At 36.4% G+C, this 26845-nt stretch overlaps 1 protein-coding gene and 1 long non-coding RNA gene across 5 annotated transcripts in view; one reads left to right on the top strand and one right to left on the bottom strand.

The window, feature by feature from the left end:
• Positions 1-26845, top strand: part of LOC128868494 (protein sine oculis) — a 117226-nt gene that overhangs the window by 79800 nt on the left and 10581 nt on the right. The window lies entirely within an intron of this gene.
• The window catches only part of LOC128868495 (uncharacterized), a 39471-nt gene that overhangs the window by 11476 nt on the left and 1150 nt on the right, over positions 1-26845 (bottom strand). Inside the window, exons 2-3 of one of the 4 annotated variants that reach the window (XR_008455127.1) lie at positions 23180-24278; positions 22609-22872 (exon numbers count right to left, since the gene is read on the bottom strand). This is a non-coding gene — a long non-coding RNA (uncharacterized LOC128868495). Of the gene's footprint in view, positions 1-20; positions 108-22608; positions 22873-23179; positions 24279-26845 lie in introns of those variants that run through there. The other 3 variants (XR_008455128.1, XR_008455129.1, XR_008455130.1) reach the window with 3 other exon arrangements.

Raw genomic sequence — 26845 nt, 5'->3', positions numbered from 1 at the left:
ACAACTTGACTCCTTCTTACTTTTAAAACAAGAATTTTCTGCCTTCAACAGGCATATGGCATTTTACAACTGAAAATATTCTCTCCAGATTAAAAAGCAAAGGATTGTACTACATGGTACACACTAGGGTGGGTCAATTTGCATGCGACGATTTTTTTCGAAATCATTTCTAGTATATTCGGATTCGACATAATATAAAATTCTACGAAAAAGTTCTCTAAAGTCAATTTCGAACACTTTCAAAAATTAATGTGGAAATAGGTTAGTTGTGTTTGTTGTTGTAGCAGCAAAAGCATTCCTCATACATATATGCGGAATGCTGCTGAAGTGGCAGTCCTTGGCCGGATATATGTAAATCCGGGTCGTTCCGGTAACGTAGAACCGACTGTCGTGGGAACGGGAAATAGGTTGCTCTTGGATTCTTCTGCAAAGCAGAACCTTCGTTATCCTATGTTTTTTAGCTCTATTGTGAATTCGAAATCTAGCCCACTCTCGAAGAGAAATTTCAGTTTTTTCGTATATGTATATTTTTTTAGGCTTCCATTAACACTATTCGAAATTTTAACTACCATTGGCTGCTCATTTCGTTCGAACACTATTAACTTAATATATAAGTTTACAGCTCTATGTTGTCACTTGCTGTTAAGCGCTTAAAAAATAAATAATTGGCGCATACACTTCTGTTAACTGTTTTACCGAACTCCTCCTCGTATTTGTGCCGTGCGTCTTGGGGTTGTTAAGTGCTTAGAGCGCTTTAATATCATTTCTAAAGATAGAATACTAACTGAATGAAAGTAAATGGGCAAAATATTACCTTCAATCTAGACCAACTTCCAAAATTGCAGTGACTTTTTATTTATGCACTGTCGCATGGGGGAAAATAGCGGAATTGCACTTTTTGTGAGCGCAAGCTCAGATCTGCAGCAATATACCATAGCTCTCCGTTCACACTCGATAGGGGAAATTTCGCGACAGAACGTACCAAGGCTAAAATCGAAGTTTGATCGATCTCTGCAAATAACCGTCGGCCTAACAAACACACACTACCACTAACAAACACCACCTGCCGATAGGTTTAATTTATGCGTACAATCGACACTTCTGCTAAATATTTATGTACATATGTATATTCAAATATCTGTTTTACGATTGCATACTGTATCTCATGAAATTAACTAGTTTGGTTTATTGACATTTGAATGTTAAGTAATCAAAATGTATTATTATCGAAACATAAACGTTTGAGATATCATTGAAAAGAATACAAAACACTTAAAGTCCTAAACATTTTAAATGCAAATTAACAAACGCTTAAAGTGTTGGCTATGAATGTATTACGTATAAAATAGAAATACTGTTGGTAAAATGAATGAATGGAAAATGAATGGTGTTTTAGTGGCATATCTGGGCAAATAAAATGTTAAAAAAAATGTTGCGCAAAATTTAAATATTTAAAATGCTTTTAAAATTTGTCTCCAATTTTCTTCGTTTTCTCTATATAATGCGCTTTTGATTTCTGTTAATTCCGAATTTTCTAATATAAATAAATATTTCTAAACTCAGCGAGTACAGAACATCTTCCAATAAACTGCTTCACATTTTCTTCTTTGCTCAGATTGCAGAGGCTGCACAATTTTGACACGTTTCCGAGTTTATGGGCATTTAACAAAAGCAGGCCACATCGCGCTTTAAAAATCATTGAGATATCTTCAATCTGCATTTCTTCTTTTATGTAGGTTGAACCCCGTTGTTTGGTTTAAGGATTTGTATATGCGTGATGCACTTGCTAAGGAAATACATATTTCTGCTGAAAATAAAAAATAAAAAACAATTTTGTGCACGAAAAATCTGTCACCCAAAACTAAATTAATGTACATGCTTTTGTTTTAATAATTGCGTCCTTTCCTCACATTTCTCCTTTCTACTAACTGTGTCCTAACATCTATCAAATTTATATTTTGACTTTATCCCGTTTTCTCATGCGGGCAATTTTTGGTATTAACATTTAATTTTCAAAATGGCATCAAGCACATTAGATCGCTATTATAATTAAAAATTTAGTTGTGAAACCACGAAATGACAGCTGAGGTTAAAACAGTGATGGCAAGACATTCGGTAACGCAGATTTGCTTTCAGATTGGAATTCGCGGTTTCCACCTGATATTTCTGTTTTAACAGAGCTTTTTTAACATAATCTATAGAAGGTGTAGTTGTGGGGTTATTTCTCCCGAAAGCATGTAAAAGAATTTGTTGATTTGTAATAGGACTATCCCTGTTAACATAACATGTTCTGTTAGCTCAGCGACATTGTTCGCAGTTTTAACTGTAGGTGAGCGTTAAGGCTCAGCTGAGAGAGACGATTACTCTTCTCTTTTAAGTATTTATATTTGCTTCAAAATGAATTGCTACGCATTGAAATGCAGATTTTTTTAACTACAAAATAATAATAATGCAATATACTATGCACGTACATATATAAGGTCTCTTCTATTCGCCATTTGGCCGCTCGCTATCTGTATGCTCGATTAACTTGCCGAAAAATTTGCATGCGAAAGCAACAACAAAGTTATCGAGTATGACTATACCTCATTAGACTATTATAGCGCACTGCCTTACCAAAACATGCAATTTAAGACAGCTCTCTTCTTGCGTTGCCAACATAAGTTCATTTATACCAGTTGCTTCATCTATTCGCCACTTGCTAACTCTGGGCGAAAAGAAGAGGCCTATAGTCTCAAAACTGCGTCAAGTGCAGTCCATCGCTGCAGATCTCATCAGCAACTTAGAATTGCACAACAAAAATGCCTTAATAAGAATTAATAAGAATAAAAGCATTCAACCAGCTTGGAAGATACGTTTTTTTGCCTGCGCCACCATAGGAAAACTCGAATCAGGATCACAACAACGCAGTCCCCTTTATCGTTAAAGTGTTAATCTTGTCACCAGACAATTTGTAGCCAAAGAGCATGTGGAACACATAACTACAAATAACAACAACAGCCGGCACATGGAGTCTGGCTGACTTAGGGGAGCCGTAAACGGCGGAAAAGGAAAAAAATGGGAGAGACATTAAAACGCATACGAAACATTTAAGCGCATAGTCAGGCGATTTGTTACGATCTGTTACCATGCTGCTGATATGCATGTACTCGTATGTATTGTTATTGTTGCCGGGGCACTAGAGGGTTGCTCGTACGTAGTGCACTTGCTGCTCAATGCTGAGATGTAGTGGCAGTGCGGCGGACGCCAGAGTGTAGTTGATAGTTAGAACGTAATGCCATAATCGGTATTAAAAATAAATGTGTGTGACTTAAGCAAGAGAACAACCAAAGCAAAAACAACAAAGAGCGTGTTGTGGCTGATCTAAATTCGCGGCTTGAAAATGTGCCAGATAAACTGTTGCACAGGCAGGGAGGTTGCTAAAATTTGTACAGCCACCAGCAAACGAAATCAGCAGCAAGGAGAGGCTAGTGACAGACACAAACTACGCTGGCTGTGTGAATTCTTATAACTAAGCCAAGCCAAGAGCACAGCAACACCAGCAACACAATGCAAGCAACAAGCACAATAAGGGCTATGAGAAAGCAATAACAAAATTTATAGGCAACGCAGCTTGTTTAGGCGCTGCATTTATGCCTCAGTTTATGTGCGAAACATTTACTCTGCTTTGTTGTATTTGAGCTTGTCTTATCGATGATTGTTTGTAATTGTAGATTTTTTATATGCCATCACCAACAGCATTTTATGCTACGCTGTTACACCAACAACATGCGTATGGTAGCAATAATAATACATACATACATACATACATATGAGCTGTGGCATACGAAATGATCATCATGCAAAAGTGTGTTGTGTGACGATTAATAAGGAAAACAACAAAAACACAACAACAATAGGCGCTGTAAAATGTCAACAACAACAGCACTAAGAACTTGATAAACAAATGAGTAGCCAGCACAAACGAACTCATGAAACATTAGCAACAGCCACAACGTCGCCAACCAGACAGGCACATCTCCTTGCCGCCACCGCCTAACTCAGCACAGCCAAGCCATAGCATGCAACCACGCCAGGAATGCTATACCTTTCTACTTACAAATGACTGCAAATAAATGTGTGTATGTGCGTGTATGTGTGTGCGCATATTGCACGCACTGCAGTTGATTCTGCCCAAGACACGAGTATTTGTTGCTGCAGAAGACAGTTTCAGCTCCAACGACAGCTTTGCACCAAGAATGCCTGGACAATCACACCATCAACAACATTAACAATCAACAATCGCCAGCCAGCGGTCAACATTATCCGCTTAAACATCAGCAGCGACAACAGGAACAACAACCAGCACATAAGCAGCATAAGCAACAACAATAATAAACACAGCATCAACATAAATAAGATCATAAAATTAAACACTTTAGGAGACGGGACACAGCAACAATACAGTGGGTGTTTTTAAGTTTATGTATAAGCAAATGTTGCAACGTAGAATCTCTCTTGCCAACAAGTGCTACTTTGGACTAAGTAGGCAATTGAGTATTGAAGTCCTCTCTCGACGAACAAAACTAACACTCTACCAGGCTCTCATCATGCCCGTCCTTACGAATGGCACATAATAACATCCGATGAGGCATCCCTTGGAGTGTTTGAGAAAAAGATTCTGCGGAAGATTAGCCCATTTTCGGCTCTGAAAGTGTTCTATTCGGTACCAGCTGGTGGTAGCAGAGGAAGAAGAAGGCCTCCTTTGCATTGAAAAGATCAGGTGGAGAAGGACTTGGCTTCACTTGGCATGTCCAACTGGCGCCGGTTAGCACGAGAAAGAAACGACTGGCGCGCTTTGTTAAACTTGGACAAAATCGCGTAAGCGGTTATCGCGCCAATTAAGAAGAAGAAGAAGAGATGAGCAAATAAAGGGTTTTTCAATTGGCGCGGGTCGATTTTGGCGCCCTGTGGCAGCCATTTTGTTTTGGTGACATCTGTCAAATCTTTTGTTTATTATTCAGTTGTTTATGCCAAATCATCATGGCAAGTTACACGATTGAACAGCAAGTTCAAATGATAAAACTTTATTATCAAAATGAGTGTTCATTAACGCAAACGTTGCGCGCATTGCGCCCATTTTTCGGTAGAAGTGGTGGCCCTTCCAATTTCTTATGGCCCATATTGAACCATATGGACCTAGACGACATGTGGTTCCAGCAGGACGGCGCTACGTGCCACACAGCAAACGCCATTTTACTCCATTTCAACATCTACCCGCCCTTATTGAAAAACCCTTTATTTGTTTTTGATTATATTTTTCTGTAAAAGTTCTATGTTAACTTCAAATAACATCTCATGGACTGACGAATTAATGTTTGAAATGTGTTTAGCAAAGCTTCTGCTACAATTTGTCGGGTATTTTTTGGCTACCGTTGTATGCCATCTCCGCAGCGAAAGTGTTTCTTTGATAGTAGCTTTTGCTTGGCAGAACTCCACCTAGAGATTTTTCGTTGACTGCAGAGGGGCGACCTCTATTAGACGATTCTTTCTATCTAATTAGTAGGCACGCCCAGAGTGTATGGGTGTGCAAACACATGACTTCTGCAGAAGTTGTCTAGACGAAGAAGAGGAAGAGACGATCCCGCACATTTGCGTCCCTGTGCTGCCTTATCCAGACGTAGACTCGCCATTTTGGGTGCACAATCCTTTAATGAATTGGAAGATCGCGACTCTGTCGAAATTAAGGACCTTACAAAGTTTTTGAAAAGTACACATTGGTTTTAGGAGGGATAAGAGCTAGTTCCTCATGCGGCATCACAATGGGCCATGAGCCTGAGAGCGTCACAGTGGACAACCGCTTCAATCTAATCTAACCTAACCTTGTGTGACGTTTCACTTTCACAATCAAGAACGAACCAAGCCTCTACTGCCAATGTATTACACACAGCACACTCGGTTAAGGCGTGGCATAGATCAACATCATTATCGTTTCCTTTATCTCACATTGAAGCATAGGCTCTCAATTCTGCTACAGATGAGCTTGTATTTATGTTGGCTCACTAGCAGCTCCTCCGTTACCCTGCATCCAAACGTAGATTATTACTCTGACTGGTTATTGAATAGCTCCAAAATTCCCGAAATATTTAAGAGAATAATTTATTTTTTGTTTTTTGATCCGTGAGGTAGGGTTCAAAATGCCTTGGCACTTACAGGGACTGTCGTCTACCGCGTCGAGTTGTGTGGCAACTAAAACAATCCCTCTCCCTCTTCTAGGGAGACTCGCTTCCCAGGACTACTTTCTGCATTACTTCGGGAGGACCTAGAACGACGTCCATGAAATGGACCAGTTCCATTTGAAAGAAGTTTATGGCGATGATTGTCTATCTCGTGCCAGAGCTCATGAGTGGTTTACATGCTTCAGAGATGGTTATGAGGACATAATCATCACAAACAAAATCAGTAATCACCGCAAATGCCATCGAAATCGTTCGTAATGGAATCGGAGTTGAATGACTCCAAAACATCAATTTATCGCATTTTAACTGATCATTTGGGCTTGCGAAAGGTCTGTGCACGTTTCATACCGCACAAGTTAACTGAGGACCAAAAATTGCTCAGAATTCAACATTCCAAAGACCTCATTAAAGACGCGAGAAAAGACGAGGACTTTCTTTACAACATTGTAACTGGTGATGAAACGTGATGTTTCCAACATCAACCTGACACTAAGCGTCAAAGTGCCGAATGGAAGGCCTCAGACGAGTCACCACCTAAAAAATCGCATTTGGAGAAGTCAAAAATCAAGTCGATGCTCATTTGTTTCTACGATTCCAAGGGAATTGTCCACAAGGAGTTCGTGCCAACGTACCAAACCGTCAATGCAATTTTCTATCCTGGCGTTTTGAAGCGTTTGTTGCATCACATCCGTCGAATTCGCCCTGAATACCTGATATTGCATGATAATGCACCATCGCATCGATCAACTCTTGTGACTGATTTTTTATTAGAAATCGCATTTTAACCATCAATCACTCACCGTATTCGCCTGATATGGCTCCCTGTGATTCTACCTATTCGGGAAATTGTATTTGGCCATGAAAGGAAAACGTTTTGCGTGCGTAGAGACCCTCCCAAAGGCTTGTACCGAGATCCTGCGGGATATTCCGGTCAATGAAGTGAAACCCTCTTTTGAAAAGGCCAGAGGGGACTATTTTTAATAAATAAACTCGAAGTTATCAAAACAAAGCTCCTGTCGTTTCTTTTTTAGCTTAGTTTTGTTTATTTTGGACTTCACCTTGTATAATTGTAGCTTAGGTTTACAAAAATTCTCTTCGTGTAGAGTGACGTTTTGGATTGACTTAGAGAACTAGTTTTCTAATAGCTGAAGGATTTTTGCTTATGCTGTAAATAGGTCGAGCCAAGGAGCACCAAGAGATTTGGTGGCTCCTAAAACACTAAGGCTAAAACGCTCATTGTATTTATAGCTCTGGAGAGAGGGTAGGTAGTCAAGGAGGGAAGGAGAAAAGTATCAGAGAAAGAGATATGGAAGAGTAGTGGCAGAGATAAAGGTAGTTAGTCCTGTGAGAGTTTTCCAGATTCCTTGATAAATCTGTAAATATCCTCCAGTTTTAGAGAACGAATCCACAAAATAAAAATAAAAATCGTATTACTTATTTACCAATTCAGCAGCCAGTCAAGTCCAATACACATTTCTTATCTAACACTTCCTACTGTGCGACGCTCTTTCAAGCCCAATCAGCTCAAAGCTGTTATACGCTTGGAGGCATAAACGCATTATGGTGAGAAAGCCACCAACAGCGCAGCACACAGCCATACATACAGCCGTAGTCTTAACCAAAGCTCAAAAACCAAACAAACCAAGGCATCAGCGCAGACGCGGCATGCCGGGAAACTCATCAACAATTTTTCAGATATGAGACTAGCGATTAGTGTGTGAGGCAAGCAGCAGTGAAATAGCAATGGGCAGTGATCGTCAGACGATCGCAGCTGATAGCAAACGCGGCTGGGGGAGTTGGAGTTGAACTTGTCGACGAACGACGATGGTGGTACTGAAACTATTCAATGACTCTGACGTGGTGTGGCTGCAAATTGAAGATCAGCGCACAACAAGTGGCAGTCCAGTAAAGTTGACAGAAACACAAAAACCAACATGCACACATATATACATATGCATATATATACATATATATGTGTGTATGCCTATATTTCGAGATGATCTGATGTAGTGGAATGATGGTGTTGATCTGAAGTGCGACGGTTAAGAGAGCTGTGACCGATGTTGGATAGTGTCAATTGGCTATGAAATATGACAAATGAGTTGTGCGTGGCAGACTGTATGTCGCGACACTTAAGAATGCATACAAACTTAAATATATGACTTTCAGAATTATACAGACACTGTGCAATCACTTACTTCATCGCCTTTTAATCGTTTAAAAGAATGTGCAAAGTAAAAAACCAGTTTACAGTTGTTTAGAAAAAAAAAAAAAACAAAAATTGCATTTAATTTCAAATGTGTCAGAATAAAAGCAAACTAACAAAGACTGAAAATGACAACTGTTGACAATTGACGACAACCGCAACGCTTGTGCTATAAAATGTGATGGTGCACAAGTAGATATTTTTCGTTTTTAGAATGTTAAAGGTTCTCGATTTATTTACGATCATTCATTCAGTCATTCATTAATAACGCATTTAAAAATTATATACAAAATTTTATTTTATTGCTGCCGTGTCACTTTGCTGCATTCGGTGGAAATTTTAATTGTGTAATCATTTTTGTATCCTCCTTATCTATTGATCAGTTCATCGAATTGTTGTGTTCATTAAAAAAAATCAATGCCTTTGTCTTGTGTTGCCTGCTTTGTCTCTTTATCTTTTCTTCTGTTAGTTAATTGTTAATTTCAGGCTAATTGTAAAAAAGCTTGCTTAACATTAACAAATGCTTACAATGTTTTCATTCGTTATTGCCTCACCTTTACGATCAGCTGAATATGATCGCGCGCTTCGGTCAGCTTATCAATGGGTGCGTCGGTTGCAAAGAAGTTTCAAATTTATTGCACAACCATGAATCAATCGTATGTGAAAATTAATTGCTACTTACTCTTAAAATGTTGATCAGCAGTGAAACAGCAGTTGAGCTACTTGATGGTGGCGGAAAACCAAACAAAAAAGTTTAAAGGGGGTCGCTTGAATTTTCGCTACCAGAGGGGTTTGAAGTAAATATCTCGCATTACCCCATACAAAGTGAGGTTAACGAATCTACAGACAAATCTTAAAATATCAAGGATGATAGATACCAGGTTTTCTCGTCTGGTATGGTAAAAAAAAAATTGAGGGAAACTTTGGATTCTACGTCAGTCGTTGTGTGTTTCACACAATTTAGCTTTAGCTTAGTGAGTTCTGAGCGAATTTGACAGATATGCCGACGTCATTCGCCAAGCTAAAGCTAAATTTTGTGAAACACAAAACGAATGGAGTCGGCATATCTATCAAATTCGCTCAGGGTCGAATATCGGTCTGCTAGGTAGTACACCTCTTAAAAACTTTTCACCGCATTACAACATTAAGAGGGCAGCTCCTCCAGCACTTTGAAATTTTCCATTTTTTTTGCTTTACAAATTCATTTACAATTTAAATATGTTTTCAATGTTTTAAGCTTAATAGAGAGTATAACAAGTCTCTAATAAAGTCAGTGAAGTGATGAGTGGCGTACGAAAGATGAGTAACAACGAAAACTTCAATCGCGTTTTTCTCGAAATACGTTTTTTTCCGCGCTGTCGAATATAACTCAGAAAGTAATAAAGATAACAACGTAAAATTTTACAGAGATACTCTTATTGACTCAATTTGTCTATTTTTATATATTTACCATATTTTTTTTCTTTTTCACTTCAATCTTCATTTTTTTTCGTTAGAACTAGGTAAGTGCAAAGCGGAATAACTTTTTTTAATGAAAAATTTTTGTTTGGTTGATTTCAGTTAATTTGACCAGCTTTAGCGCCGCCATTTTTTTATGTTTTTTTATTTAAAAAAAATTGTTTATTTAAGCATGAATATTAATATGTTATTTTAAGATAATAAATACTCTCAGTTTTTCGCAAAAAATTATTGAAAAAACTCGTTGTCTGGAGGAGCTACCCCCATTAAGCTTGAAAAGTTCGTGCAAACACAAAATCTACTTAATTGCTTGCGGTAAACCTTTTTTTATTTTTCGACATAGTCTCCTTTAGGCTTTTACACTACGTCTAACGCTGTTCTAGTTTGTTGATCCCCTCCGAATAATAGGATTTGTGCAAGGGTGAAAAATAGCTACTCGTTTATGTAACCACCACTCGTTTGAATAAGCCAGCCATTTCTTCAATTTGAGGAACAAATAGTAGTCCGAGAGAGCGGAGGGAGCCAAGTCTGGAGAATAGGGGAGAAGTAAAATGAGTTGGAACCCTATTTCCATTAATTTTGCGACCACAACTGCTAAGGCGTTGGTGCGTTATTGTGGTGGAAAAGGGAAATCGCTCGACTTCCTCGATTCAAACGAATGCCAAACACAAAAAAAGCCGATATGGCTGAAACTTTTTGGCTACTACTAACTCAGCATAACCTCTATATGCGCCAGTGGGGTCATCTCTCTGTTTTTGCAGGCACTGTTCAAACGCCTCTTATGTTAACCCCTTTTTTGAGTGTGCCATTCGCCCGATTTCAATGAAACATACCTCCTTTCACATATTTCCTATAGTGCAGTAATGTTAACCCCGATATACAAGTATAGGTCGTGGCATCTGTCGTATAAACTAAAATGTGAAAACCGAAATATGTATGTATCTCTAAAACCAATTAAGCTAGAGAACTGAAACTTGGCATGAATGCATAAATTGCACTGCATGCCATACTTATGGTGAAGAGTGGTAAGTATTGGAAAAAGGGGTGTGGCACCTCCCATATAAACTAAAAATTCGAAATCGCTTTTTTCCGGAACCACAAAAGTTAATACAACGAAATTTTACACAGTTACACAAACTTCCAATACCTGTCTTATGGTTAAAAGTGGTGGGTATTGGAAAAGGGGGTGCGACATCTTCCATATAAAATAAAATTTCCTATTAACTTTTCTCTGGAAGATCAAAAGCTATGATAATTATTATAAATTTGATACAGTCACACAAATTTCCTATACCCTTCTTATGGTGAAAATTGGTAGGTATTGGAAAAGTGAGTATTGCACCTTCCATGAAAAGTCAGGTTACACAAGGTGGTTCAAAATAAATTACCCAATTTTGTTTTTGAAAAACTTTGTTACTCAATACAAAAAATTTTTTTTTGTGATAGAAATCTTTATTTTTCCCTTTACGCGCTCCATTGCCTGTCTGTTTGTATACAGCAGCTGTCTTGTGATCAATTGATATGATTGACGTACCCCGCCATTTGCAAAAATTATAAATGTCTCCGGTACGCTGATTAATTTTGTGCCAACTGTTTATCGATTGTTACCACTACGTTTAAGAAAACACTCAGAGGTTAATCGATTATGAGACATGAGTAACAAAACTGAGTGACAAACACAACTTTCAATAATTTTCTTAGTAACTCGGCTATACTTCATTAAAGCCAAGTCTGAAGAGGCCCTATAAGGTATATCCATCTTCCTTTTTTTTACATGCAAACTCTTAATGTTACTAAGTTCACCAAGTTTCACCATCATACGTAGGTTTTACCGTTATATGATACAGTTCTCAGAGTTTTAACTATTACGATTATCTCTAAACAGTTTTCACTAATGTATTATTAATTAATTAATTCTTCTTGTGTGGAAATTTATTGGCCTCCAAAGGACTTCCACACGGCATGTCAAACAATTTATTCTCAATATAAAAAGATATCACTGAAGGATCTATGCTTCAGATATTGAATAGAAGTTATTCGTAACTGAATTATCTAAAGTAACCTAAGTCCATGCAGCAGTAAAATGAACCTTCAGTTTCGGAAAAGTATCAAAATACAGAAAATTTCCTTTAAAATAACTGTAACAAATTACGTTTTTCACGATTCTAATCCAACGAGGCTTCTCTCGAACGAATGTAGTGGTTTCAAGTTATTCACGGAAGACAGTGCCTCTTTTAGAATGGAGTAAAGACAAAAGTGAATAATCAGGAATCACTCCCCTTATTATTGAAGAAAAAACCTCTCCCGCCTCCGAATTTACCCCTCCCGACGGTAGCGACTTTCAACTGTGTGCTTAATCTTCGGCTACTTCGGGCTCTACCATCTTCCGAGCTCCTGTTTTCTCTGAAACACACCACAGCAGTCAGCGCAAGGCATGGTTATAGCACATACACATGCATATATACATACATATACTCGTATATATACATAAAAGTCCGAATAAATTATATGAAAATTTATGATCAACACCTTTTTCGATTTGTTTCTTGGTTTTGTTTTTTCAACCTTATTTTTTTCATTTCAATTCACGCAACACTGATTTGTTGTCGTTTCTTACAATGCTCTTTATCGTTTTCTTACATTTTTAATAGCCTAGACCGTCAGTCAGCGAGCCTCGTGCAAAGTTGTACGCACGAAATTAAAAAAATTATAGCTGCTGTGACACTCATTTGGAGATTTTGCTGCCTGATAAAAAATGTGAATTCCTTTTTTACTGCCTTTGAGTGGTAACATGTCGTTTTGTAGTTGGAAAACGATTTATTAAAAACTTTATTGCATACTCATGTATGTATGTATGTACATACACGTACAACAAAAAAGTGAAGATTGTTTTTTTTTTAGAACGCACTGATTTGTGAATTGTTTTTTGTAGCTTTTTTACTAGCGATGAAAATGTTTGGAAAGCAGGTGATTGGAAAACACACCCAAACTATTTTTAGCTTTTTTTAATTTTAGGTTATTTAAATTTTTTTTTTTTTTATTTTCATATTTTTAACAACCACTTTTGTATTTATGTTTTCTAGTAGTTCTATATAAAACTGTACCATTTCCTATTATGTGTAAAAAAATATCTCTTTAAAAATACAAAGGCAGTTCAAAATGATCGCAGAACGAAGAGAAAGAGGTGTAACATTAAATATCAACTAAGTTTTCCATTTCGATACATTCGCCTTAAAGTTCATTTCAACCATCGGAAATTGTTTTTTCTACACCTTAAAAATGGGCACAAAGTAAATTTTTTTAGGAAATAAATAATAGTCTGCACGGGTTAAATCTGGACTATAGGAGGAGTGGTTAAGGCTCTTGACTTGGTATTGCTTTGAGTCCTTTCTGTAGCAGCTGTGTGGAGGGTGAGCTAAAATCATCTCAACACCTTCACCTCATCTGTCCTGCACTCGTCGGGCTGAGATTTAGACATTTCGACTCCCACTTTTTTGCTACACCTGCGTACATATATAGCAGATTTAGATATCACACACACCTAACGAATTTCATCGGTAGCTTGAAGCGGTTAAGACAAATGTAATTCAGCCATAGTTCGGTCGTCATCCTCTTCTCGCTCAAAGTCCCCTTTTCCTTTTTCCGCTCTGTTCTGTTATTTCCCCATGCTTGCCCCTGTATAATATCACAAGTAATGAATTTGATTTTTTGTCTAAGTGGGCCGTGCGTAGGCAACCATTTAACTTAACCTATGCAAAATGTGACCGCCATAGCTGAATCGGTTGGTACGTGACTACCACCCGGAACTCAGAGAGAACGTAAGTTCGAGTTTCGGTGAAAGACCAAAATGAAGAGAAAGTGTTTTCTAATAGCGGTCGCCCCTCGGCAGGCAATGGCGAACCTCAGAGTGTATTTCTGCCATGAAAAAGCTCCTTATAAAAAATATCTGCCGTTCGGCGTCGGCTTGAAACTGTAAGTCCCTATATAATAGGCGCGCACACTCCCTTTGGGTGTTTGGCCGAGCTCCTCCTCTTATTTGTGGCGTGCGTCTTGATCTTGTTCCACAAATGGAGGGACTTATAGTTTCAAGCCGACGCCGAACGGCGGATATATATATATATATATATATATATATATTTAGATATGTATATATATAATCAAAATCCAACCGTCCCTCCCTTCTACGAACTTTTTGACACCCCCTCGTATCAACCACTTTTTGTTTACTTCTACTTACTACTCCCAACCCTAACACCACTTACAGCTTTAATCCTTGTTTATAAGTTTAATTTCGCAATGAACTTTAACTTGCCACTGCGGCTTTCGGACTTCATAGCTGCATGCATAAGTATTTTAGTAGATAGGCGCTTTCAAGTGCTTCAATTGTATTGCTTGGCTTTGGAAAGGCGTGAAGCCATTAAAAGTTACCTTCATTTTTTTTATTGCCGTTTCACTCTGCTTAGTGCTGAGCGTATCTTCTCTCTTGCCTTTCAACCACATTCCATATCCATATAAAGGTGTCAACATTGACATATTTTTCTCTTCCTATGTCAATTCATGAAGTCATGAGCATGCATATGTATGTGCGTGTAAATGCATTTGCGCACGTTTATGTATATGTACACCTATGCATTTTTATGCATTTGCTTGTGTGAAAACAGCTTATAAATGTAGATGTGGTAGTGAAAAGAAGCTGAAACAAGTGGACAGCAATGCTTTGGTTATGTGTTGAATGAAGGTCGTAAACGAGTTCTGCTGGTTGGTGCGTTTCATCAAGTGTGAGTACAAATGTACGAGTACATCAGCTGTCGGGTGCGAATGTAGAGGTGCTGTGTGCGAAGACCCATAAATGTTTTGTGTGGTAATGAATGTTTTGAAGTTCACATGTTCATTTAGTCTAATAAAATAACGCTTTTAAAAATAAAATATGCGTATATAAGGGAGAATGTTTTTATTACATGAATCAGTTCAATGTTCTTAATTAGTTTCTGTAAAATCAATATCTTTGCATATTTGAAACTGGACTTACAGAAAACTGAAACCTTTGTGGAAATACATTCATGGATTTGATGGATTATTTTAACATTCACTATCTGATTCTTTTCACCGTCCAGAACTATTCAACGATTCAAAAAAAATAGTTAGGAGAATACTCAAGCCAAGCAAAAAGGCTTATAAGACCTTTTATCTACAATAGGGAATTGCATAACATGCGTAAAGTAGACATCAGGAAAATAGTAGGTTTTCTGACAGGTCACTGTTACTTAAATTAGCTTTTCTCGAAAAATTCCCATTGTGAATGCGACAGAATGTAGGCTCTGTCTGAAGGATAATGAAATCAAAAAGCATACCTTGTGCAACTGTATTGCCCTAGCAAAGACAAGACTGCACATCTTTCATCGTGATCAAATGGATCCGAATGAAAACAAGAATGCTCCTGTTGCAAACATTTTGAAATTTGTTCGGAAGCCGGAAAGTTTACTGAAACAATTTAGCTTTCAACCGATTTCCAACCTGAGGCAGGGAACATCTATGATAAGTTAAATAGAACATGACGTAATAGGCCAATCAATAGCATTAACTACTCCAAAACTATGTGGGGCACAAAAGATCTTTCAAGTCGGCCATTGTCTATGTCGGCCATTGGACATGCTACAGATACGAAAATTATTATTATCTGATGCTGTACACTTTTTTCTTAGACTACAAGTATTTCAAGTCAAATTTTGTAGTATATGATGACTCTGTCTTTATTAACTCTCATTAATAACCATTAGACTTTGGATCTCTATCTGCCTCCGAAATACATAGATGTAATGAATTGTATTGCTGCCGCAACGACTTTTATGAAAAATAATATTGACGCTTTTTGTTCTTATTTTCTTTCGCAATATATTTGTGTACCTCCACGTGTAGTATTTAATCTATCTCTTTCTTCAATTCTGCTGTTCATGACTTCAAAGATATACATAGGTGCGATCTTTCACTCCGATTTTGCAATACATAGCAACATTAACTTTATTATATCTACTTTTTACTCTATCTTAGGTTATTACGCCGTATAAAATGAAGTTATCTCACCCTTACACTCTCAGATTACTGTTCGCTTCCTTTGTTCGCTCGAGATTAGAGTATGTAACAATTATCTAAAAGTTTGAAACAATTGCCACCAATTTACAGTAGAGAGAATTGACCGCGTACAGAAGGTGTTACTTAAATACCTATACTCTTAGCTCGCAAAAATTCTCAAATTCTATCCCTATCTATAATTGCCGTTTGATTTTAGTTATTTTAAAGTTTCTAGAGAGTAGAAGATCTATACTCTCACTGTTCATTTCTGTTACGTAGCATTCATATCCCTACTAGAACTCTACGTAACACTTACCCATTTCATCTAAAATTGCTTAACTCGAATTATGCGCGTTATGCTGCTATTGCTCGCGTAAGTAATGCGAATAAAAATACAGGTTATAGCTTAAGCTTGTGTTTTATTCAACAAGAATCTTAAGATTGAATTATAATTTTAGCTAAAGGGTACTTAACATAGTGAACCGTTAGAGAGAAATAACATAGCTGTTAGAGTAACAGAATGTAACTCGCACTAAGATAATTTAATGTGATTTGTGCTGCTATTCTGCTTGACTTTTCGATGTCAAAGAAGAGATTTTATGAATCTTAAAACTCTTTTTTTTATTTATTTAACTCTCTTTAGTAATTCATGCTCATAATAGCGTTAAGAGATCTGTAAAAACTACTATTATGTTGTAGAGTTGAAATAAATGAAAAAAATGGGAATGTGGTTTCCAACTACGCACGATTTATATAGACTTTTCGGAAGCTCTTGATAGGGTAACACATGCAATTTCATTTTCGAATATATCGGCTGTCACTATGTGTTTTTTAGCTTGGCTAAAATCTTACCTTTCCAACAGTTTGTTATTTGTTGAAATAGAAAATTGCAAGTCGTTTTCGGTTATAGCGCCCTCGGATGTTCTATAAGGTTAAATGATCTAATTTTATTTATTCTTTTCATTAACGGCGTTCATTATTGTTTTAAGGGCTATACTACTATCTCTAGAACCTCGATATATGCAGCAGAATTCACTCGAAATCCTTGAATAAGGAAGTGTGGTAGTTGCACGACATGCTCTTTGTTGCGCACAACACCTAAAACCAGTGGCACAGTGGCTGGAAACTTCGTGTGCATGACAGCAGGAACCTCTGTGGGATTGGCATATTTCTGGCATTTCTTAAAAAATTCAGCAGCTTCACACACCAAAACTCTATATAGTTGAATAATTACTTTCCAGCGCAATTATCGCGTATCGCAACAAATTGCATTCACACATTTCTTAGTTCATTCATTTATTCACTTAACGCACTCACTAAATATGACTAACGAAAATACGTGTACGTGTGTATGTGTGTACATATTAGCAATGCGAATGTGGGCCGTTTGTGGCGACCGAAGAAATGGGCACAAGTCGTGCACCCCAAAGCATGCAAAAAGTTAAACACCATCTGACTATATATCCAAACAAACACAATAGGCGAAAGGCAGCCTGAATGTGGCCGACAACTCCCATTCACTTGGCGAGCATGGAAAACTAAAAGCCAAACAAAAAGGCGAACAAAGCACAAGCAAAGAAAAATTAAGCAAACACAAAAATACTAAATACAAAAATAAAAAGTAATATAAAGCGAAATAAAAGGAAAAAACTTCAAAAGCAACAGAATAAACAACAACGAAAACTACCGTAAAAGCATTGCTGCAAAAAGACCAATGCAGCGTGCAGAGGGAAAATTTTAATGAAAAATGGAAGTTGAAGGAATAAAAACGAACACACGCACATTTTGTTGAAATTTGATACGTTGTTGAATTTAGCCCCGCCGGCAGCCGTCAGCAGCGCAACAACAACAACAATAACAGAAACAGCGGCGACAGGCAGCAAGTAGAAAAATAAAGACAAACAGCAGCATCAACACACAGCTCTGCCACAGCAACCACCACCATAAAACCAAAAACAGCAGACGAGTGAGTGAATGCTTACAAATGAAACGAACCAAAACGCTGCGCAGTCGAGCGTTACCGAAGCGCACAGAGGCGCTAATGTGCGGAGGGCAGACGCAGAACAACAACCACACCGACGCCGGTAACAAATAAATAGAGACAGCAGCAACGTAAATGTCACTCACAAATGAGGGGAAAGCAAGGGAGCACCACCACCTCTCAGTGCGGCAAAGGAAAGAATGCGCATTACGCGCAGCAAAAAGACGTCGTAAAGTATGCAGGGTCGTGCTCAAACAACCCAACAGGGATGCATGGCTGGACAACAATACAAAGTACACAGTGTGTGTGTATGCTGTTGTTGCTATTACTGCCGGATTGCCGGTTTTCAGTTGACAATGAAGACCACGGCGATGACGATGACGACAACGACAGCAAACGGTGGCTGGCAATGGCGAATCATCGTCGTTGTTGGCGCAGAGCAGGGAACTCTTTTATATGCTCGCGCCCTATGCGCTGGCCACACCATTGCTGCTGTTGCTGCTGGCTTAGCTGACTCACCGTTGAGGTGTGCGCGTATGACGTGGACGCGGCATTTCACTGGCTGTTGTTTAACAAGGCAGTTGAATGGATTGGAGTGACTGAGCTATTGTGTGTGGACGAAATTGCTGAAGTTGGCTAACATGAAAATGATGATGTCTCTTTCGAGGTGGCTTGTTTTTTCTTTTTGTTATTTTATTTAGTGGCGCTGTTTATTTAGCTGAGTAAATGTGACTTTCGATTAGGGGTTTATTTGATGGGTTCAAATTAGATAAGGTGAAATGTTGAAGTAAAAGTCGCACGTATTACATGAATTTGATTTAAAATAAAAGTTATTGGCTAGATAAATGTTGATAAACAAGTAAAGAAGAGCTATTGATTGAAAGTTTTCAAAATTTCGCTATTTACCACAGTTGTTTTCGCAAAAATTTAATTCCATTGAAAATAACTTGTCCGAAATTAATGGTGCGGTTTCCACATGAACTTCGCCCGCCAAAATTTTCTTTACATTGGGATAGCCATTATATTTTGTTCAACTTTCACTTTTTACGTTTTTAATTTTTTATTTTTCAATAATTTTTGAACACCTTTCCTCTCGTAAAATTTTATAACTTTCCATATTTTTATCTTTATTATTCTGTTTTTGGATTGTAATCCGAGTCGAACGATCAGTGCTTCTGAAACCTCAAAAGACATGCGCGAGTTGGGTATCAATCGATTCGTTTATTTTTAATCATTTACCGCAAAATCAAGTACTACATATACATATGTACATACATACATACATACAAATGACAGTTGTTGCAATTGCTGCAATCATTCAATTTGTGTGCAGCTGCCCAAGTTTTTTTCGCATTTTGAAGGTTATGTTTGTTGTTGTATTGCATGTGGTATTTTTGTGGTCACAGTTGAGAAGAACAAGACTTCCACGCGCAAAAGAATACAACCATGAAAAAAGTACTAAGGTATTTATGCTGTATATAATAAAATTTAATGCATTTTTCTTAATAAATTAAAATAATAACATGAAATAAAATAAAAAACTAAGGAATAGAGTCAATAGTGCTTATGTTGCAAGAATTATAGAAATAAGATTGAGGCCATCTGAGAGTGCGTGACGTCGCATTAGCTGAGTTGTGCAGTGTTGCCAACCATTTGCACTTCGCAATAAATTTAGTGATTTTTTATACTCACAATGCGAAAACTTTTAAGTTTGATGTTTGTTTCTTTTTTAACACACTTTTATTAGGTCGGGTTGTATGTATGTATGTATGTATGTAACGGAATCTTTGAGCTTAATTTTCACTGGCTTCTAAAAATCTGATCGACTTGAAATTTTGCTCACCTATCAAGGATCGATGGCAATGCAATAGTTTGATAAACGTTTTCCATTATCCTTATTAGGATTGCCAGGATTGATATTTTCTTTTTTTACCTGTGGGCAAAAAGTAAGGTGAATTTGGTTGTAAAATGAAAAATCTTTATTTATTCTTGTAAATCAATTTCATCCCCTTCAAAACAATCCCCTCTCGATGAAATACACTTATGCCAACGATTTTTCCAATCCCCGAAACATGCCAAATAGTCCATTTCCGGTATAGCCATCAGCACCTTCTTCGATTCAGCTTTTATCTCCTCAATCGACTCGAAACGCGTTCCCCGGAGTGGTCTCTTGAGTTTTGGGAATAGCCAGAAGTCACACGGAGCCAAATCAGGCGAATACGGTGGTTGCGAAACGATATGCGTGGAATTTTTGGCGAAATGGTCACGAAGAACGAGTGCAGTGTGAGACGGTGCATTATCGTGATGCAAAAACCTAGAGTTGTTGGCCCATAATTCTGGTCTTTTTAGATGAATTGCTTCAGTAAACGACGCATAACGCTCAAATAATATTCCTTATTAACAGTTTGGCCAGGTGGAAGGAATTCATAGTACACCACACCACGAAAATCGAAAAAAACTGGCCAATGGAGTGGGGTAGCCGTTTCTCAGGCTCCTTCCACGAAATAAGTTCTTCATCCCGATTACTTCTTTATCACGGCCGATAACTGCATAGCTTTAGACTCACAGTCGATAAGAAAGGAATTAAATATAACACGAATATATCGAATCATTAATGCACTGACTGCAATGATAACAATAATTTTCATTCATAATAAAAAATAGTTTAAAAAAAAAACTAAAAAACACGATTTTTTGCTAATCGAACTAAAAAGTAGAAAATAAAAAATAGTTTAAAAAAACTAAAAAACACGCTTTTATTGCCAATCGAAAATAAATTTTAATGACAAAGAGACCTATAATGAAGTAATAGCAAATCGAACGATCAGTCATAGTCAACTACCTCAGAACAGAATTATAACAAAAATTAAGATACAAATAGAATAATTGAAATTAGAGTTAAAAGCGTGGGATGCATTTAGCTTCACTTTCATAACCTTCTGTACATAGGTAGTTGCCAATAGAATGATTGTAATATTTACTATATCAAGCATCCCACGCTTTTAATTCTAATTTCAATTATTCTATTTGTATCTTAATTTTTGTTATAATTCTGTTCTGAGGTAGTTGACTATGACTGATCGTTCGATTTGCTATTACTTCATTATAGGTCTCTTTTTCATTAAAATTTATTTTCTACTTTTTAGTTCGATTGGCAATAAAAGCGTGTTTTTTAGTTTTTTTAAACTATTTTTTATTTAATTTAAAGCTACCGAAACTGTAAGTTAAAAAAAGAAACTATATTATTAAACAAAAGAATGTCAAAAGGAAAAAGTCACTCTGAGAAGATTTTGGTGTTAGTGAAAATTTGTTGGTTTTATATTTTGAAAGTGAAAATTTAATTTTTTGTTCCCTTTAAGGTTATGTTAGAATATTAAATCTTCTTCCCTCAACTCTTCTTAACATTGAAAACCTTTTTACACATTTGAAAAAGCATTTGAATTTATTGAATGCGAATTTAAACCATAGAGGTGTAATCGTTTCTTCCGGTTCTCAATCCTTAGTGGGACATAGGGCATCAAGAGGTGTATTCATAGTAAAAATAAGCAACAAAATACCAAAAAATACTGAAGAAACTATAACGGTATTTTTCCAAAAAGAGTAACTTATCTTGTTACATAACCTCAAATATAGCAAAAAAGGCGTTCTCTTACCATAAGAGTTTCTCTTAACAAAAACTTAAATTGTACATAACCATAACACATTTATTTAAAAAAACACACATTTTAAAGACAATTTGTCACGCATACAAAGTTCTTTAAGTAATTCAATAGAAGTTTGGTGTTTTATTTTCTTTAAATGGGCATTTTAGTGCGTTTTTATATCCAAAGCTAGGCAACACTGCAGTAGCGAGAGAGATTTGACTGCTGAAAGCAGAAGAACACCGACAAGAACTGCAATCGCGGGCAATGCGCCCAGATGTTAAAAAAAAGTAAAACTAAATAAAACTGAGTGAATTATTGAACTAATTCTTAAAAAATGTATATTTCCAAAATTATAAACATTACTTTTAATTAGAACAGGCTAGAAAAATGTCATGATGAAAGAACTAAAACTCCGAGACTAAATAACAAAAAAAAAAGCCAAATCAAGTTTCGAAAATGAGAGCAAAGTAACGGTACCACGATAGGTGCCATCTCATTATTCTTTCCATCATGCTTACGTTGGTGGCATGCATGCATATGTCCTAGGTGTCATCTCAATTACATATTTTTCTAGCTGCCAATGGCGCACCACCCCGTGCAGTTCTGTCATGAAAAAAATCAGCATAAAAAACCATCTGCTATTTGGTATAAAACTGTGAGGAGAATCTTGGCCTAAACACTTTTAGAGGATGTACATATGCGTCAATCTACTGTCATTATAAGCCAATGTAGATTAGATTGAATTTGGGAATTTTCTAATAATGGAATCTATCCTTATTTAAATACATAATAAAATATACATACATACATACTATATGCCACAAAATTAAAAAAAAAAAAAAATTCTCAAAATTTTCAGTCTATTTGAATCAATCTGCCAATCTACTCTGTATGTGAAAATATACTCCGGTGCCTAGACTGGCGTGTACTGATTTTCTTTGCTGTATGGAAAGGTGTATCTACACAAAATATAGGTGCGCTCATTCATACACATGGATAGGAATATATGTATGTATACATATGTATACTTACCTACAACTATGTTATTTGTACATGTGTGCATACATATACACATACATATATATGTATGTACATATGCATAAAAATATGTATAGCACGTCACCTCCAAAAACCCACCACACAATATTAACCGCAGTCCAGACCACACGTTGTTGCTGTTGCCACCGATCTGGTCGCCATCATTATATTATAATGGTCATAAGCGAATGGTGCAGCGAGTGTGTCCAAAGGATCAAATTACATATTAAAGGAAAAAAATAAACTTGAAAACAAATGCTAAAGGAAAAAAATTAAAAATAAATTTAAAAGGGAAGGCAGTAGAAATAATAAAAACAAAAAAGCAGACGCAGACGCAAACGCAAACGATAGCAGACAAACATAACACAAAGTAAATACTATGGGCAGGTTAATGTTACATGCGGACATAGTCAATGCACTCATATATGTATGTTTGTATATAAACATACATAGGTATAAATGAATTGGGAAAAACAAATTAAGTTTACATACATATATTATTATCTTGTTATTATTTAATATAAATATATGTATGTATGTAGGTCTATTTTGATTTAATTTTTACTCTAAACTTTTTCTTTTGTTATTTGTCATTTGCTATTCTCATTTTCTTATACATATGTATTTTCAATCATATGTTGCACTCTTTTTGGACGCGCACTTTACAAATGTCATTGCCATTGCTAACTGGCATTACTATTTTCCTATTAGTTAATCTCTTTTATCGTATTGCCTTTGTTGCTGTGATTCCACTGAATGGTTTTCCAGTTTATACATGTGTATGCATGTATGTATGTTGGCGATATTGCACTACCACCAGCAGAAAACAAAAGCAACATTGGGTTTTCGTAGTACTGATACTTCGGTTGCTCTTCTCAATTATTGTTGTATTTACTTGTGCTTACACTTCGTTTTTACTTCGACTTTTTTATGTTCCAATTTTTTTTATCTCAAAGTGCTTTCAATCTCACTGTTGATTTATTCCAGCTATTGCTTATCAATACTCCACCCCCATTCCCACCACTCCAGCCACCCACTCCCGACCACAATCCACGCCCCTCACTAGTTATTGTTATTGTTGTTTTGATCTCTCTTTACGTTTTTTTGTTTTCTCAACTTTTTCATCTATTGACTGCACTTCAAATCGCATTAAACACCATTGCTGTTAACTAAATAAAAAGCACGAAGACAATGCAAGGAGGGGGCGCACTGACTATCAGACTACCGCTCACTCACTTCTGCGAAATATTTCTGTTTAATATGTATGTACACATGCATGTGTATACAGAAAGTTAGGGTGGCGTAAAAATTTATGAAAATAAAAATAAAGAAAAACGAAAGAAATGTAAAAAAGCATTCAAAAGTATCATGTTACATCCGTTATTTTCAAAAAAAAAAAATCGTTTGTTATTTTTAGTGTTGGCGCTTTGGCTTGTGCTTCCCCACTCTATGCTCAATGTAGTATCTAATGTTGTTGCCGCTGTTAGGTACCGCATAGTGCATTTGCACGCTGTTGCTGAGCTACTTAAAAGTTATTGTTTATGTTTGAATATGCGAGTACACGTAGATGCCGTTAGTGAGCTCTTCAACTGCTGTAGCACTGTTGTTTGGGGATGATGAGAAAATGGAGCTGGCTGGCAGTTAAGTTGTTAGTATAACAGCAACTAAAAAGACAATAATGATAATGATGTGGTGTTTTAAGAAAATATTTGAAAATAAGTATGCGTATGTATCTGTAATTTAATTATTTCTTTAGTCGTTTAATTTTTAAATTTTGTTATAAAAACACTTTGCCCTTTTAATTATATTCCCCTTCAAACGATAGCACATCAGCAGTTTGACCAGTTCTAACTATTTTTATTTTTCTGCTTTGAATGTTCATTCATTTTTATAAAGGTAAAACTCAAAAATTATATATTTTTTTTTAATAATTTTTTCCACTTGAAGGCGTTGTGCATTTTCTCCATAAAAAAAAGGTTCATTTTTTTGATAAGGTGACATTGACTAATTATGACAAAAAATTGATTTTTGTTAAATGTGGCATACACAATTTGTTTTGATGGATAAAAATAGTACTCCACATGCAGATACATTTTTTTGCATTTAATGTCAGATCAATGGAAATTCAAGAAATTCACATTAAGAAAACTAAAAAATCAATCGATTCCACTTAAATATCTAGATACATACATACATATGTACACAAAGTTACCGCTAGCGTACTTCCCTCAGAGACGAGCTTATTTTGGGCCATAAGCACGATATTACCTCTGGTTAGGTCTGTTTATTTTCACTTCATCCGACAAAAGTACCTCTTCGTATTATTTTGCAGACCAGCGGCGGTATTCTTTTACGGTCTTAAACTTTTTTCCCAGATGCGAGTTTGAAAGTAGATTCTCCTTCCGAGAAATCACATCGGACAGTATTTTCTGACGTAAAAGTCTTCTAACATTTCTAAAGGTCGTGCGTAATTATTTTCTCTAAAAATATAAATAACTTGGATTTCATATGCGGTTTCCATGGGAATTTGTTGGATTCCCTCATTATTCAGCAGCTTTTTTGGTGCAAATAACTTTGCTTTATTTATAAAAAGTAGAATTTCGCCAAAACTTTGTATTTCATATTAAGAAAATTAGAAAATCGGATAACCAGTTTGCGAAGTAATTTCCAATAACGACATTTTTGGTAAAGAAATGCGACCATTTAGGGTAATCATGAAAGCGAAACATGAGTTGACCATTTTTATATATGTAGCAAAGATATATTCGTTTGAGTTTTTAGAGTTTTTATATTTCACGTGAAAAGTGTTTAAGTGTTATAGAAATATTATTGGTAATGTTTTACAGTAGAATATCTTGAAGATAAATTTTTTTTAATTTTGTTTTAATTTTTTACAATATAATTAAAAAATGGTATGAATTAAAAGGAGACCTGAGCAAACGGAAAGTTGACCGAACACGTACATATACATACATACAAATGTACAGTGGCACAGTAAAGTCTACATACCCCATTGAAAAGCGAGGTTTGGAGATTTCTGTGAACATTGTATTGTAGCATTAGAATATATTCCAAACAAATCCAATCTAACAACAAACAATAAATTTTAACAAAAAAATTTTAATCCAAAAATATTTATTAACAAAAACAAACAAAATTCATTTTCCAAACACAGAAAAGTCTGCATACTTTGTAAAAAGAATGTGTTTCACTTAAAAGGAAATAAAAAGACAACAGAATTAATACTTGGTGGGTCCGCCACGACTTTCTAGAACATCATTTAATCTATTTTGCATGGAATTTACCAATAATTTTGTGTAATTATTCGAAATTAAATTCCACTCTTCAAGTAAAGCATTTTTGAGGTCCTGTTTATTTTTAATTGTCCTTTTCCTAATGCGACGATCCAATTCATCCCATAAATTCTCTATGGGGTTCAAATCCGGTGACTGGGGTGGGGAATGAAGTTGATGGGGCACATTATATAGTAGCCATTCTTTGACAACACCAGCGGTATGTTTTGGGTCGTTATCTTGCTGAAAGTACCAACCCGCCGTAAGACCCAGTTTACTCGCGGATTGCTTCAAATTATCTTTGAGAATGTCCAAATATACCATGCGATCCATATTAATATCAATAAATGTTAAATTACCCACCCCAGCCGCTGACATGCAGCCCCAAACCATTATGGAGCCACCACCGTGCTTCACCGTAGGAAGCAAGTTTTTGGGCAATAATGCTTCATTATTTCGACGCCATACTTTTTATTTGCCATCATAGCCAAACAAGTTGAACTTGCTTTCGTCACTAAATAAAACATTAGCCCAAAAATCTTCGTATGCCTCCATATATTTCTTAGCAAATTCGACTCGTTTCTCCATATTTATTTTGCTGATGAATGGCTTCTTTCGAGGCACACGGTTGTGGATTCCATTGCTTCTCAATAAATGTCTCACCGTTTCTGGATGCACTGAAGCAATATCCTGATTTTTCAGGGTTTTTGCAATTTCTATTGCTGTTATTCTTGGATTTTCTTGCACGTCTAACAATATTTTTCGCTTAGCACGAGGAGTCAGTTTAGGTGGGCGACCACTTCTTGGTTTCTTTTTTTCTACACTATTAGTGTGATTATATTTCCGAATAATTGTTTGAGTGCTTGATTTTGGATGTCCGATCAGTTCTCCAATCTCTCTTAAAGACTTTTTTTCCTTATAATATTTCACAATTAGCT

The sequence above is a fragment of the Anastrepha ludens genome, chromosome 6 (assembly GCF_028408465.1).
Source record: "Anastrepha ludens isolate Willacy chromosome 6, idAnaLude1.1, whole genome shotgun sequence".
In the NCBI taxonomy this organism is placed as follows: Eukaryota; Metazoa; Arthropoda; class Insecta; order Diptera; family Tephritidae; genus Anastrepha; species Anastrepha ludens.
Note: the sequence above shows the minus strand (reverse complement) of the source record. Positions and strands in the feature narration are given on the sequence as shown.